Source organism: Botryllus schlosseri, chromosome 1, assembly GCF_051294905.1.
Source record: "Botryllus schlosseri isolate E-star chromosome 1, Bs_hap1, whole genome shotgun sequence".
Taxonomy (NCBI): domain Eukaryota; kingdom Metazoa; phylum Chordata; class Ascidiacea; order Stolidobranchia; family Styelidae; genus Botryllus; species Botryllus schlosseri.
Genome location: NC_137236.1, coordinates 8,055,054 through 8,070,986, shown reverse-complemented (window position 1 = coordinate 8,070,986; position 15,933 = coordinate 8,055,054). Strand labels below are relative to the sequence as shown.

Here is a 15,933-nt window from a genome sequence, read left to right as displayed (position 1 = left end):
TGCTTGGCATGCATAGGAATAAATAGACAATCGATCGGATAAAGGTAATCACGAAACGGCGTGCAATTAACCACTGATTACTGCGTTGGGCAGTTGTCTCTCGTCACTGGCGCTACTGAATTATATCGGACTCGGCCGGTCACCGTCGAAATATATGTCAAACTGATGTATCAAGATCCACAGCTACGCTTACATCTCCAAGACATCACCAAGTTTTGACAAATATGAGATGCCACCAATGTCGGGGAGAGTGAAGTGAACGAAAAGCACTTGGTATGTTTTGAGCGGATAAAAGTAATAACACCGCTTATTACTACCAATATTATAGGCGATATCGACTCTGCCTTAAAAGGACTATAATTGTCTCGAATGTCCGTGTCAGAGGGCCTTAAGCTTGTCGCCAGCGCCCCCTTTGGGCGATTAGAATTCAATGGAACAGGAACACTCAGTGGTCGATGAAGTTGAGAACCTATGGGATCGCGGATGAAAATTGGCGAAACGGTATAGCAATAAATGGTGTAGTAGTTCCCGTAGCAATATAAAGTTATATATTTGTCTATATATCCCTCAAACATCGTTGCAAATTTAATTTGGACAAAATTCATGTAATATCCACATTTTCATCGTGACCGAAGCCTGGGTTCTTTCCTCAGCAGTCCCATCGTTATCTTATACTATCGAATACCCTTGTGCTGTTACACAGAATCCAAGACTGCGAAAAACTTCACCAGTATCTTTCAATAAAATATATTTGGGAGGAATAGCAAATATCGAGAATAGATTCATGTCTGAGAAAATAATCATTTATTCTGAAAATTGTCTCATCAATATACGCTGACGTCATCCGTCGAAATTCTATCATGAGCCAACTGGAAAATCTCGAAGACAATATATTTAAGCTCTGGAATCGTAATTGCGTCCGCGTATATTTGTCATAAGAAGAAACAGAAGTCACTATTTCTAACTTAACTGAAGCCTGCATCACAGTCGCGAATTTGGCGGGGACGCTATCTGAAATTACATGTAGTCGAAAATCGCGGTCACACTTCTATGATTTCGAATCGATAGCCAGTCGCGAATCTATTCGTATAGTACTTTATTCGACTCACCACTCCCCAGTCATTGTGTGATCATGTGCATTGTGCGGTCAATGATTATCAATCAGATCTTTTCAAGACTGGAGTGATCCTGACATGTAAGACCTCCAAACTGCTTCACAGAATCGCAGGTGATGTACGTCAATCAACTACAAACAATAGTGGCGAACCATAACATTAAGTCAAGGACGCCTTTGAGTGAGTGATATCACGTGCTGTTCATGTTCTATATATCATTCAAATATACGTGAATTGCTTAGAATAAGTAAAACAAGGAATGGATATGCTCTCACAATTGTAATCGTCGAGATCTATTGATCCTTAGAACAGAAACTATGACATTGTGCAAGGGCGTGAAATAAAGTTAATTCTCAAAACTACAAAATTCTGCGATTGCGACCTTCATATCTTTGGACTGGCGCTCCCCCGACCGAGCTATCGTGGCGACGATGCAGTGTTGTGATCAAGTCACTACCTTCGAGTCACGAGTCATTTCGATTCATTGCACATTTTGACTCGAGTCAAGTCAAGTCAATCGTTTTTCGAAGATGACTCGAGTCAAGTCAAGTCAAGTCACTCCATTTTTGGAGGTGACTCGAGTCAAGTCGAGTCAAGTCAAGTCAAGTCAAGTCAAGTCAAGTCAAGTCAAGTCACGAGTCAAGTCAAAATTCAAGTCATGTGGCCTTTTCGTAGTATGAGGCTTGATTACGTCATTACATTTTACTAGCTTTCTGAAATACAGATTGAGTGGTCATTGATTTTGAACCGATGAACGAATATAGAATTAAATATACACCCAAGAAGGCGCTGTATCGCTCACATATACGTAGCCTCAGTTTATAGTTACCAACCAAAATGGGGAATAGAAAAACGAATTGATAACATGCAATACATTACCCTTTACCCATTTATACACATTTATATGATACAATTCGAGCCTGCGCCAATGCTTGAGGTGTATACAAACCATATTCGAATTCAAAATCAACAAAACAAGAGGTTTGGTTATGGTAGATAATTTTCTATTATATTACTGTACTACTAGTTTACGACAACGTAAGCTGTAAGCTTCCATCACTTCGTATGTGGTCAATTTATTTGTGAGAGAACAATGGAGGCTCAGTAAAACGCACGATCATTGAATGGAATCACGGGTTACACCAGCGTTTCGCGAACAATCCGAACATATGCAATATCAATATGATATCAATTTGAAATCGTGTGCGTCTCTTAGTTTAGAAGCCTACGTTTGGGCGATTATATATGTTTTGATATAGCAGACTGGAAGTCGCGAAATAACATCATGTAACGAAGTCATATCAAGAAGTCAGCCCGCCAGATGATGTTTAATTATTATTTACGGGCCATCCCGTTTTCAAGACACTTCACTCAGCTCTACCGGTAAATCTAATTACGTGAGTAGAGATGAAAATAAATTGATAGCATATTATATATGCAATCGCCGATCTGATTGACCGATTTTATCATAAATTATCGAGACTTTTCGCGCTTCGCGCTGGCCCACAATACAGTACAGATGATTTCGTGACAAACGCGAACAACGTGATGGGGTGGGGGGTCGTTTTATCACCCTATGGGAGCCCAAGACCCACGTTTTACGGGGCCTGACGAGGTGATGTTTCGTTCCTGCCAACGGGTATACGCCTGACGATGTTTAATTATTAATGGAGTGGTCCTACCTTTTCAAACACTCCTCACTCAGCTCTACCGGCAAATCTGATTACGTGAGCAGAGAGAAGATAAAAATTGATAACAATATAGGCAATTCCCGATCATACTGACCGATTCAATCATGAATTCTAGAAATTTTTACGCGCTTCGCGCGCTTAGGCGACAAAGTCTGATTCACTAAACAAACTCCCAATGGATATGATAAATAGCGGTAAACAGTGTTTCGCCGGAGGGGTGTCTTGGGGGCGAAGCCCCCCAGAAGTTAGGTCTATAACCCTATGGGGGGGGGCCGAAGACCAAAGTTTTTTTTGGGGGGGGGGGCTGACGAAGTGCTGTTACGGCCCTGATTGTATCGCAGTCTTGTGATGTTTGGAAACGATGAAAATGTTAATAAACCTGATTGATTGATTGAATCGAAACGGTTGCGATCAATCGCACTTGGAATATCTTATATAACTGATAACAGGCACAATCAGAGCGTAGGATGCATGAGAGTGACGATAGGTCTATTGGTGATAGTTGAGAAACAAAACATGTCGAAAATGGCGGAAATTCTTCATTAGTAAGGCTCCAGGTTTCAGGTGCAAACATCCTTGTGGCGTGATAATCGCGACAAACATAAGACTTAATCATGAACGAGATTCGTTGCATCCGAATTGGCTGATCTATCGACGATTCGCCAAAGCACGGTTCTTTTTGGGGCCTCTTGAGACATTACAGTCATTCAAATATTTCAATGAATTTCAAGCCACTTCTCCACGCCACCACTGTGATACAAACGGTTACTAGTTCGAGTTTCGCCTCGCCACCACCGCGTTTCTAAGTTAATCTATCTTACTCCTGAGCTACTGATACGTTCTCTTTGCTAATAAATGTCAAGTCTCGATGCGTTTGAAGTTTTCGGGTTTAGAAATTGCTGTCAGTAGCAGGGTTGTAATCAGGTCACAAAGCGCCGAGATACAAGTCGATCTCACTTTTATAGTTTTGACTCGAGTCAAGTCTAGTCCTTTTCATTTCACCACCGAGTCAAGTCCGAGTCCAAGTCATCGAGCAGAGGTTCGAGTCCGAGTCAGAGCATTATGACTCGAGTCCGAGTCCAAGTCATTGTGTTGACTACTCAGTTTTCAGTGAAAGTCTTGTTAAACCCACTTTTATAACTCTATTTGGTGATATCGAATTGTTCGCATTTATAATATATTAATTTTCCTCACTTTTAACAGTTTCCGGTCGCATTTTAAACGTACCAACAGCCGAAATCCCAATAGGGTGGTTACTTTACTGTTCTTCTAAATTTCAATGAAATGTCGGTATTGGCCGTCTGAGTCTCGAGTCAAGTCGAGTCATCAGAAAATCGTTACTCGAGTCATTACAACCCTGGTCAGTATATTCAAAATGTCTGGAGTCAGAGTCACTGGTAATGTGTAGGCCTATCGACCCCAAAGAGGTTTGGTATTTTTGATAATAGTATCAGAAGGCCAGTCTGAATTTTGCGGAGAATACCGGAGACGCTATCTTGAATTATGGAATCGCTAGTTGGAGTCGCACTCTTGCTATTTCGAATCGTTCGCCAGACCCTTGTCGAGACGAATAGTATTTTATTCGGGTCACAAGCCATTATGTGATCGCGAGCAGTCAATGATAATAATCAAGCACATCTTTCCATAAGTGGGCTGATCGCGACTTCCAAGGCCTCCAAATTGCCCTACCGAAATCTAAATGATGTAACACGATCAACTACGGACAATGGTGGCGGACCATATAGGATGTAAAGGAATCCTGTGAGTGTGGTTGATTAAGCTCAGGTCCTGCGCCTGTTCTATATATCATTAAAGTGTAAACGAAGCAATAATTAAATATACCTTTACAATTGTAATCATTGAGATCTACTGGTCCTTTGAACGGAAATTTTGCCATTGTGCAAAGCCGTCCCTTCACCAAACTACAAAATTGCCGCGACCCGGGATTGAACCAGGGACCTTCAGATCTTCAGTCTGACGCTCTCCCAACTGAGCTATCGCGGCGACGGTGTGGCCAGTACGGGGATCGAACCCGCGACATTCGCGTTATTAGCACGACGCTCTAACCAACTGAGCTAACCGGCCGACGATCATTCGATTAAATTTGTAGGTCTCGTTCCATGTCAGACGTTGAAAACCTTAGTAAAGACTGTTCGTGAGCAATGAGCATCATTCATGTTGTTGTTGTCGACAAATCGAAGATATTTTTCATCAATTTGAAACACTACTTGTATTTAACAGTGTTGGAATCAAGTCACTACCTTCGAGTCACAAGTTATTTCAAGTCATTGCACATTTTGACTCGAGTCAAGTCATGTCACTTGATTTTCAAAGGTGACTCGAGTCAAGTCAAGTCACTGGATTTTCGGAGGTGACTCGAGTCAAGTCAAGTGAAGTCAAGTCAAGTCACGAGTCAAGTCACAATTCAAGCCAAGCTGCCTTTTCGAAGTAAGAAGTATGCTTACGTCATTGCATTTTGCTAGCGGTCTGAAATACAGATTGAGTGGTCATTGATTCTGAAACGATGAACGAATATAGAGTTAAATATACATGCAAGAAGGTGCTGTGTCGTCCACATATACATAGAACTGTTGAACTACGTAAGTAATTCCATAGCCTCAGTTTATAGGTACCAGCCCAAATAGAGAATGGAAAATGGAGAAACGGATTGAAAAGATGCAATACATTAAGCCATTTACATATTGATATGATACAATTCATTTCGCCAACTATCCGAACATATGCATCATGCAAGATACAGTGAGTTTTATCGACACCAACCACACGATGACTTGAAATTGACTCGTGAATTTTGCTCCGAGTCACGAGTCAATTCGCATTTCTGATACGCCGATTCAAGTTAAGTCAAGTCATTTTAGCAAAGTGACTAGAGTCAAGTCCAGTCACACGAAAATGGTGACTCCAGTCATCCCAGCACTGGTATTTAGGCCTATGGAATACGATGTGAGCAGGGGATCACTCAAGAATTCGTCGTCTTGTCACAGTGCTGTGTTATTGTCTTACCACCAAATAAATACCTATTTAAAGTATGCACATTTGCACCGTGAGTACAACATCAACCGACAGTGCAGGGAGCTGATCCATTTACCACCGTAATCAAGATCGTGATAATCGAAACGGTTGAGATCAATCGCACTTTAAATATCTTATAACTGGCAACAGGCACAATCAGAGCAAGGGATGTATGAGAGAGAGTGACAAGGTCGATTCGTGGAAGTCGAGAAAGGAACATATCGAAAATAGCGGAAATTCTTCATTAGTGAGGCTTCAGGTTTCAGGTGCACACATCCTTGTGGCGTGATAATCGCGACACACACACTAATTGATCTTTAACGTGATTCGTTGCATACGAATTGCCTGATCTATCGACAATTAACAAGAGTACTGTTCTCTCTGGAGCCTTTTGATACATTACAGTAATTCAAATATTCCAATGAAGTTCAAACGAGCCGCCTCTTCACGCCCCCACTGTGGCACTAACGGTTTCTGGTTCGAGTCTCCCCGCCACACCGTTTCTAAGGTAATCCATCTAGTATCATGAGCTACTTATACGGTGTCTTTGCTAAAAAACGCCAAGTCTCGATGCGTTTGAAGTTTTCGGGGTTGGAAATTTCAGTATATTCGAAATTTATGTAGTCAGAGTCGAAGATAAAGTGTAGGCCTATCGACTATAAATTGGTATTGTTATTTTTGATAGTAGTATCATAAGGCCAGTCTGAATTTAGCGAAGACTGCGATGCATGCTTACATGGACTTGCGAGTACGAGTCGCACTTTTGCTAATTCGAATCGTTCGCCAGTCCCTTGTCGAGTCGCATGGTAATTTATTGGGATCAAAAGTAATGTTCCCTCTAATTGTTGATGAGTCTTCCCATACTCACTTATACTCACTACGCGGTCCCTTGGACAACAGTGCCTAACGACTAAAAAAAGTCTTAGCTTACGATTTTTTGTGCTCAGCTTATATTTTCTTTGCGCAGTGACCGCGTCAGCATTGCGCAATCGCGCAATTGCGCAACTTATAGGAACATTGGTCACGAGCCATTGTGTGATCGCTAGCACTTAATCAAGCACGTGTTCTCATGAGTGGGATGATTGTGACTTCAAAGATCTCCAAACTGCCTCACCAAACACCTAGCGATGTTGCACGATCGACTACAGACAATGGTGGCGAACCATTGGGTGTAAAGGAATCACGTGACTGGTTGAGCTCAGGTCCTGTGCCATTTCTATATCATTAACGTGTACGTGGATTGCTTCGAATAAATGAAGCAATCAATAAATATAGCCTACTTCTAAAATTGTAATCATTGGTCCTTAGGACAGAAATCTTGACATTGTGTGAAGTCGTGAAATGAAGTTTCTTCTATAAACTACAAAACTGCCGCGACCCGGGATTGAACCAGGGACCTTCAGATCTTCAGTCTGACGCTCTCCCGACTGAGCTATCGCGGCGACGGTGTGGCCTGTGCCGGGATCGACCTCGGGACATTCGCATTATTACCACGACGCTCTAACCAACTGAGCTAACCGGCCGACGCGAACACGGCTAGAGATGGCATGCCCTACTTCTCGAATATAACTGTCAAACCTACAATTATTGAGATATAGTATTGAAAGTTGTTGAGATCTGACCCCGTGACATCATGCATTCAGAGAGTGCGTTACACGTCAATTGGCCAATTCATCAAAAACTATCATCTCAATGGAATAGCGTAGGGTAGGTAGTGTAGTGCTTATCACGGCCGCGTTCCACGCAGAATATATATATCAAGGGTCAAGCCGAGGCAGGACTAATACTACTGTTGCACTATGGCTTTGTTGCGGCTAAGCAAAATTCTAGCTCCAATATTCGTGTTGCAGTCGGAAACCATCATCAGCTATCAACAACAGACATAGCCGACGAAGATGAAGACTGGTCAACAAATTTTCATGTGAATATAGATGTATTTTTCACGCTCGCTTGAAATCTGACTTCGGTGTATCGCATCTACAAGGAATTTCTATTTTCCGAAAAATCAAAATACGCAGCTATTTGTAAAAATGTAAAGCATATGATTTTCTTTGATGCATATGACTTGGGTCAACACAGCAACAGCCGTCATCAGCCACCCTCACATTTATCATTTGAAAAACTTCGGTAACGATCTTCCACAGCCCGGGTGTCTTGGCCATTATAGTTCTCCTTGTTCGTCACTATCTGCATCATTTGCAAGCATTGTACTTAGGGTTGCGTTTAAAACAAAAAATCGATTTGAAATAAACATGTTTAAAACAATGCCCACATTTAAAACATGTTTTTATTGTTTGTATTTTTATTCAATCCACCAGCGATCAGAGTTTGGTGAGTAAATTTCCCGTTTATATGTCCTCTTTTCCAGATCCGTAAGTATTGGGTGTGAAAATTAATTTAGCGCTTCATCAGGGGGCGATGAGTCGAAAAGGTTGAAAACCGCCGCGAAACATCAATCGGAAACACTACTTGTTTTTAGGCCGATGGAGTGCGATTTGAGCATGGATCTCTCAAGAATTCGTCATATTCGCGCCATCAAGACAATGCCAAATATATTGGCCTACCTGTGAACATTTGTACATGGAGGGCCAAATCTATAGAAAGCGTAGGGAACTGACTCGTTTACGTACATAATGCACCGTAACCCAGATCAGGATAATCGAACTGATTGCGATCAATCGGACTTGAATCTCTTATAACTGGTAATAGGCACAATCAGAGCAATGAATACATGAGTGACTGATTACAAATGACAGTCGATTAGTCAAATTCGAGAAATGAAACTGTCGAGAATGGCGGATATTCTCCATTAGTGAAGCTTCAGGTTTCAGTTGCACACATCCTTGAGACGTGATAATTGCGACAAACAGACTAATTATTCTTTAACAGGATTTGTTGTATCTCAATTGACTGATCTACCGACAATTCGCAAGAGGACGGTTTTCTGGGTTCTACTGTTCCTCTGTCGGGTGCTGCCAGTAACACTGCACTCAACCCACTGCAAAAATTACAACATATCGTGCTCCGTATCATAGCTAGGGCCTCAAAAGGGCGTGGTTGTCCATCCAACTAGTCGCTGCTGAAGAGATTCAGTGTCCTAAACATAGAAGATATGCAGAAACTAGAAATCGCCAAGTTTATGTACCAGTTCCTCTGCGGCCATTGCCCCGAATATTTCAATGACTTTTGTACCTCGGAACCACAAACGCACAAGCTCAACACACACGCGTCCACGTCGTCCAAATATCATATGATCGACCGTAAAGATCATCGCTCTATCAAATATGCCGGACCTGATGTGTGGAACAGTATCCCGCCGGGCATCCGACAGTCGACGAGCATGTCCAGGGTCCACATTCAAGTCGAAATACAAGCAATTACTACCAAATCAATAGTAGTCTATCCTCAAGATTACCAGGCCACGACCTGACCTATCGATCTCGCCTCCCATGACATGTCACTCCATTTCTTGCCCCTTGACCAAAGATTCCAATGGAGTTCGAGCCGCTGCTTCACGCCACCACCGTGGCAGTAATGGTTGTTGGTTCAAGTCTCGCCCGCAACACGTTTCTAAGCTAATCCGACTGATCTGATGAGCTAATTACACAGCGTCGTTCGTAACAAATGCCCACTGCCCAGACACGATGCGTTCAAAGTTTTCGAGGTTAGAAATTGCAGTCAGGACATTCGAATTGTCTGGACTGAGAGTCGGTGGTAAAGGTCAGGCCTATGGACTCCATAGTCGTATTAGAATCAGGAGGCTAGGGTGGATAATGCCACATTTCTTTATTTCGCCACTATGCAATCTGCTTATAGCATCATCACACTGCGCCATGTTTATCGCATTGTACGTTATGGATATTAACTGGATGAATGTTATAGTACCGTTGAATATTATTATTTATGACTGCCATTGCACGATGGTGATGGAGATACAGTTATATGGAGCTGAGTGATGAAAAGAGTTGTAGCTGAAATTCAGTAAGGCACCATAGTATACATTCGCTATCGCCGCCTCGGCACCGTTCATATCTGTGTGGTCTATACCTAGGTATTCATTTGAGCTCGGCTATCCTTTATCTATCAATTACAAGTCATCGGGTGCTTCATGTCGCGCCTTACCTAACATTATGTGCTCATTTATTGCAACCATATCGGAAGTACATCAGAATTCATGCATGATCCTGATCCACGGTATTGATCGAGCTTCAAATATGCTACCGCGCACGGAAGTCGATCAATCATGATAAGGAAATGCGATTATTATATCATCTCGTACGAAATTGTAGTTCGGATCATTCTGCGACAGAGATGGCTCAAAACCGGCGAAAAATCACAATAAAACTGGAGTCCCAGTGCGATCTTGAGCGATAAATGCACCCCTGTTCATAATAGCACTACATGAATACACTTCAGCAGTTGTTGAGGGTGTGAGCGCTAAATGGACGGTGTTGCAGATTATATATCCGAATCCAAGAATCGGTTGTTCGGCAAATTGCGGCTTGAGTTTTGTAACAATTATGAAGGTCTTTCGAGAAAGTTGGTTTAAAGAATTCGATTAGGAATGTCGAGCTACAAGAATCGGTTGTTCGGCAAATTGCGGCTTGAGTTTTGTAACAATTATAAAGGTCTTTCGAGAAAGTTGGTTTAAAGAATTCGATTAGGGATGTCGAGCTACATATTTCTTTGCTCCTATTCAATTTTACGCAGACATATTTAAGTATCTCAAGTTCAGTTTAACCGTCCAACAATGGCTGCAATGAAAATCCTTCTGTTCATTTCCACGATTGCCGCAATCACAAGTGGGATAATGGCTTCTTGTAATCACTCATCTATCTATGTGTTACTTTTTCTTGATTTATGCATTTATTAAAGGATATCGTAATCTATTGTCTAATGTTATTCGAAATGACGTTGTAGACCTCACTGAGCACATTTGGGCGATGAAGAGCTCCATAAATCTCGACACTACAATTCCATTCTTACGGGAAGTATTTAATATAGATTGTGCAAGTGACCATGGCACTTGCGTTTTCGCTGTAAGATCACGGCTGTGTCCTACGATGAACTGACAGCTTTTACTAAAACCAAAAAACCGAAGATTAAAAATACATGTTCGCTATTTTCAGCATGTCGGTTATTTTACAGATCGCTGCAGTAGTGATTCAGACTGCAATGGTCGATTTTGCGAGGAAGGCATATGTGCATGTAAGTAGCAATGAAGGTTAATACACATCCAGAAGAGATTCGATGATTCATTGGTAATTATTTCTTTTCAGAATGCAGAGGTGCAAAGTGTCATCGATCGATAATGAAGATGAATATATTTGTATATTTTCGACATATATGAATGTTATGTATTCGTATCTGAACGAATGACATGCATTGCAAACCGGGGTAATAAAAGAGATGTCTTGAAATATTTTGTACGAGTTCGTTAATTCCGAAGTATCCTCATAAAGTTTCCATTTCGCCTACATGTAAATTCAAGCTTTTATTGGGTTGTGGAAAAACTCGAAATGCAACGCAAATGCCGACGGATTACCATATCACTTACCATATGAAAGGTGCGCGAGTCGATTAATCGATTCAACTATTACTCAATTAGGATATGTATGTAGGATGGTGGAATAAATTAAGAAATCATTGACTCGCCAAGTTCGCGCTTAAATTAATACACGATATAGTAATGTTCAGGAATCTCCGTTCCGTTTCTTTGCGGAGATTTGAAGTAGGCCTTAGGTGTCACACCATATAGCATATTGACGCTGCGTTCTTCCATACATACAAATAGGATAATGTGGCTTGCGGTATATATATACCGGGCCTGTTTCGGTATCTGTCAGATCTACGAAGTTGTCATCACTTCTTCTTAACGCGCAGACGGTCCTGCGTTCCAGACGAGTTGAACTATAAATGAATCGATATCAACGATCATTGCAAAACTACTAAATGCTGTGAAAAACGTTTTCAAGTTTAATGATTCCAGTACTAAACACCTTTAATTCCTATCACAGCATAATGTACAAGAATTACAAATGAGCTCAAAAATGAATCTGTCGTCATCTTGCGATATTGCGCTCAAGTTCAATACCGCCAAATGCGTCGAAATAGTTTCGAGTATAGCCTAATCATGAGCTACTGAATCTACACGTGCGCTTACACTATCACATCAATTACGGTATGAGGGTAGCAATTTCACAATTGAAGTCACTTGCAACATCGGTTTTCAGGAAATGTGTGTAGTAGGAATCAATACAGTCTACATCCTCACGACTGAACTACCGCGGCAATTAATGTGTCCGCCATGTGGCACGAAAGCGCGACATTAGCGCTATTAGCAGGACGCTCTGTCCAACGATCCCCAGTGTTAAAGATCCGGAATAAGGACGGACTTTTAACATATGGCTGATAAATATGCATTGATTGCGATCAAATAGGGGGTGGCCGAATTTTTACCCTGTGAATTCAAACACGAAATGCCTGAGCTCTACCGCAATTGGTCGATTCATCATCAACCGTTAGGTACTTCGATGATGAAGGCTCTTAGATTTTAATCCCGTAGTGCAGCCGTTGCCACGTCTAACTCACAAGTAGAAGGTTCTGATTCCAAGCACAGTGGCACGACAGCTGCCATTTTAACTCATCATGGACTTGGATTAATAAATATTCGATATCCAATAATCGTATTATAATTGGAGTTCTCAATTTCCTGTCAATTATAAATTAAGACACATATAGCCAATAACGACGACGACGACTAATTTTTGTAATGTATTTCAAGTCTCGAATAAATGGGGTATGAAACAAATTGGATATGACTTTTAAATAGTATTTTTGAAAGATGTATACAAGTTTCTGGGTACCCTCACGACGCGTCACTTATTCTATCGCGATGTAAGTCATTCGGGATAAATGCACTGATTGTTAAGGCGTCGAAGAACAGTTTGACACATAGTCTCGATACAATCACAATGGTTGAAGTGATATTCTTCGCATAGAATCGCATTTCGTAGAGTTTCCGCATTTTCTTTTCGATATATAATATATGGATCTACTATTAGCCCGTACATATACTTACGTACAGGTTGTCTCGTGTAAACTGCACAAGTGCACATATCTATCCTCCAAAGTTAGTCGAACAAAAAAAGTATTGCGGGTTTGTTAGTCTGGAAGGTGATATAGAAAAATTATATGTCGATCAAAATTTGTTTTGCACCTCCTCAAACGTAAATCATTTGTCACAGAACCCATAACTCACGCAGGTAGAAGTTTTTTGCATGCCAGGAAAGATTCTGCCAGCATGCCATTGTAGACAAAGTCGCGTACTATAATCATGGAAGTATTTTCGGTACCAGTGTCTCGTCTCATCTCCCCATCATTTGGGCGTGCCTAATTTTGAGAAATCGAGGACTATGCGCACATACCACGAAGATCTGTAATGTAGCCATTATAGTTTAAGTAGGTATATACTGCGTTCGAACCCCAGCGGAAGTGGTATGTCTACATCAGCGGTTCTCAATCTTTTTTGACACATACCCCCCTTGGGGATGGTCGAAAATATTGCGCCCCCCTGACCCCCTCCCCCCTTACACTTTTCGTCATGTCAAAAAGCGCAAAATACCTATGGTAAACTGTCCATATCCATTCCCGGTGAACTCCGGACTATTCTACTTTTCACAACGGCCTATTGTACGCACCGAAATCACGCGTGGAAATGTAATCAATAGTTGGTGGGAGTGCATATAGTCGTGCCGAGCGCGAAAATTTTTCAGAGCCGCTAATGAATTGTTATTTCTTGAGGATTCCCACTCCTGCTCCAATTAAGAAGGGCGCTACTGCATTAAAATCGAAAAATGAAGTCTTGTTGAATTGCGGGGAGCGCGAAGAAAATTTCAAGATTAAATAAAATCTCTCGAAAATTCGGGAGTGAATTAGTAATTGCAATTTGCATGTCCACGGCTGCCAACACATACTAATTGAATTAGGCGTCGACGGCCGCACAAATTCCCTTCTATGGCCGCATGCGACCGTACGGGCTGTTCAGTGCCCACCCCTGATATAATAGTATACATAAGGTATATCTTACGCCAATTTTGAACCCGCAATACAGTTGTTTAGTCTTTTACATTGCTGACAAACTTACCCAAACTTGTTAGAAAATAACAAAAAAACATTGAAAAGGACATCAATTCATTTCAAGGTAGGTTGCAATGAGACTAATCATGATGCTGGTAGTCACTACAGAGAGCACGGCACTTGCACGTAGGAATTTCTCTAAATCTTCAAAGAATATCAAAAATTCGCTCAAATGAAGTTGAAGTCAGCCTATACTCCTTTGAGCGCGACTGCTGGAGTTTGAGTTTGTCAAGCTTTCTAGAATACGAACTAAGTTTAATCTTCAATAATCGTATCTTCAGAATGGTTGTGAAGCACATGTTTAGTCACAATTTATACAGACATTGACAAAATTGACAAACATTTCTCGCGCCCCCCAGGTTGAGAACCCCTGGTCTACATTCTCATGCTTCATGCTCTATGATTGATGTTACGTGCAATTTGACGGGTAGCGAGGCATGCGAGTAAAAACGAAACAAAACGTTGAAAGAACACCACCCAATTACCGTTTTCATTGTTGCAGAAGCACAGTACCATAGGAGTATATATTATTTATATTTCTCAAGATTGTAAAGCAAGGTTTTTTAAAGTCCTGCACCTTAATCGTAAACACAGTTCTTCAGCAACAAAGAAGCAAAACACCTGACTAATCAATGATCCCCCATTTCACTGCCGTACCTAGCGCGTCATCGACGCTAGAACATACGCTTCACGTCAATGAGAACATATGCGATTCCTGTCGAGTCACTCACAACGAGGGAATCCCCTAATTCCGAATAATTTTTTGGGTGCATGAAAAACGGCAATATGCACACGGATGCAGGGGATGAATTACAAAAAAAAAGTAGCCAGAATTTGTTTTTAAGGTATAAGGCATGGGAAACGGACTGAAAACCTAGACTTTTTGAAAGTCGGTCAATTTTGAACAACCCTAATGGGCAGTTTAACATGGACAGTTGTGTCCAGTCAGCTCATTACGGCTATACCCTAGAATGCAGTCGCAGACTACATAAGTAATCGAAATGCGGTCTTAAATAGCAAAACGGTTGGCCACCCCTGCGACCCTGCGGTCTATCGAAATTTATCAAATTATTCGCCTCTGAAATCTGAAGTCCACAAGTATAAGATATGTGATTCTTCGTTGTCTGATTACGATATGTTCATTGGTAAGTTCGATTTACATGAGAACACATCTCTATTATTTATCAAGTAAAGGAAAATTAGACGGACCAGGCTAACAAGGGGGAAAACTATTGAACGAACATTTGCGTTACCGATATTACCACCGTGATTAGACGTATACATTTATGTTCTTACATAGACAATATTACGAACACGGCAATCTGACGTGAATCACGCTTTACCGTTGATGATTATCCGACATCATTAACGGCTGGTACACAGAAGTAAATTTACTTCATGTATTCAATAATATAATGATTATATTGTTACACGCCGCTTTGCAATCGCCCTATTGTTTTTTCAATGGTTTTGACGTTGGCCAAGACGGGTGCGAATTTCCCTAATCACCATGGAGGGAATAGGGTACGCTAATCACATTATGTGAACATTATCTTATCATGACTATAACATAACATATCGGACTAGCCTCGTTAGTTTCCAAGGACATCCAATCTCGTAACTTCGGACTATTTTCAGTTCAAGCACCAACAACATGAGGAGTTGCACATAACCATCCATCTTATAAAAGTATAGGTCAAATAATAATGCACTGCCCTTTGAAGAGATATCAGATACAACCAAATTGGTGTTCTTACTTTCGGCAAGGAATACTATCCAGATATTACTCAAAATGCAACTACGCAAATAACAGGTAGGCCCATCCAAGGTTAACTACATGAAACTTGTAACTTCTGCAGCTATATCCATCAATACCGTTATTGTCAGGAATCGCGAGCATCTCGACAGGTCCTTGCCCAGTAATCGCCTGGTAAAGCACTGAAACAGATTGCTTC

The 15,933-nt window shown here is 41.3% G+C and overlaps 1 long non-coding RNA gene and 3 other non-coding genes across 4 annotated transcripts; 1 reads left to right on the top strand and 3 right to left on the bottom strand.

The window, feature by feature from the left end:
- Positions 1-4,737: 4,737 nt before the first annotated feature.
- Trnaf-gaa (transfer RNA phenylalanine (anticodon GAA)) lies at positions 4,738-4,810 on the bottom strand. Its single transcript has one exon. It is a non-coding gene; the product is annotated as a tRNA-Phe (tRNA).
- Positions 4,811-4,817: 7 nt separating this feature from the next.
- Trnai-aau (transfer RNA isoleucine (anticodon AAU)) lies at positions 4,818-4,891 on the bottom strand. The gene has a single exon. It is a non-coding gene; the product is annotated as a tRNA-Ile (tRNA).
- Positions 4,892-7,208: 2,317 nt separating this feature from the next.
- On the bottom strand, positions 7,209-7,281 carry Trnaf-gaa (transfer RNA phenylalanine (anticodon GAA)). The gene has a single exon. It is a non-coding gene; the product is annotated as a tRNA-Phe (tRNA).
- A 3,063-nt stretch (positions 7,282-10,344) lies between these two features.
- On the top strand, positions 10,345-11,259 carry LOC145437154 (uncharacterized). The gene is made up of 4 exons (XR_013914594.1): positions 10,345-10,365; positions 10,550-10,659; positions 10,988-11,047; positions 11,119-11,259. It is a non-coding gene; the product is annotated as an uncharacterized LOC145437154 (long non-coding RNA).
- The last annotated feature ends 4,674 nt before the right edge of the window (positions 11,260-15,933 follow it).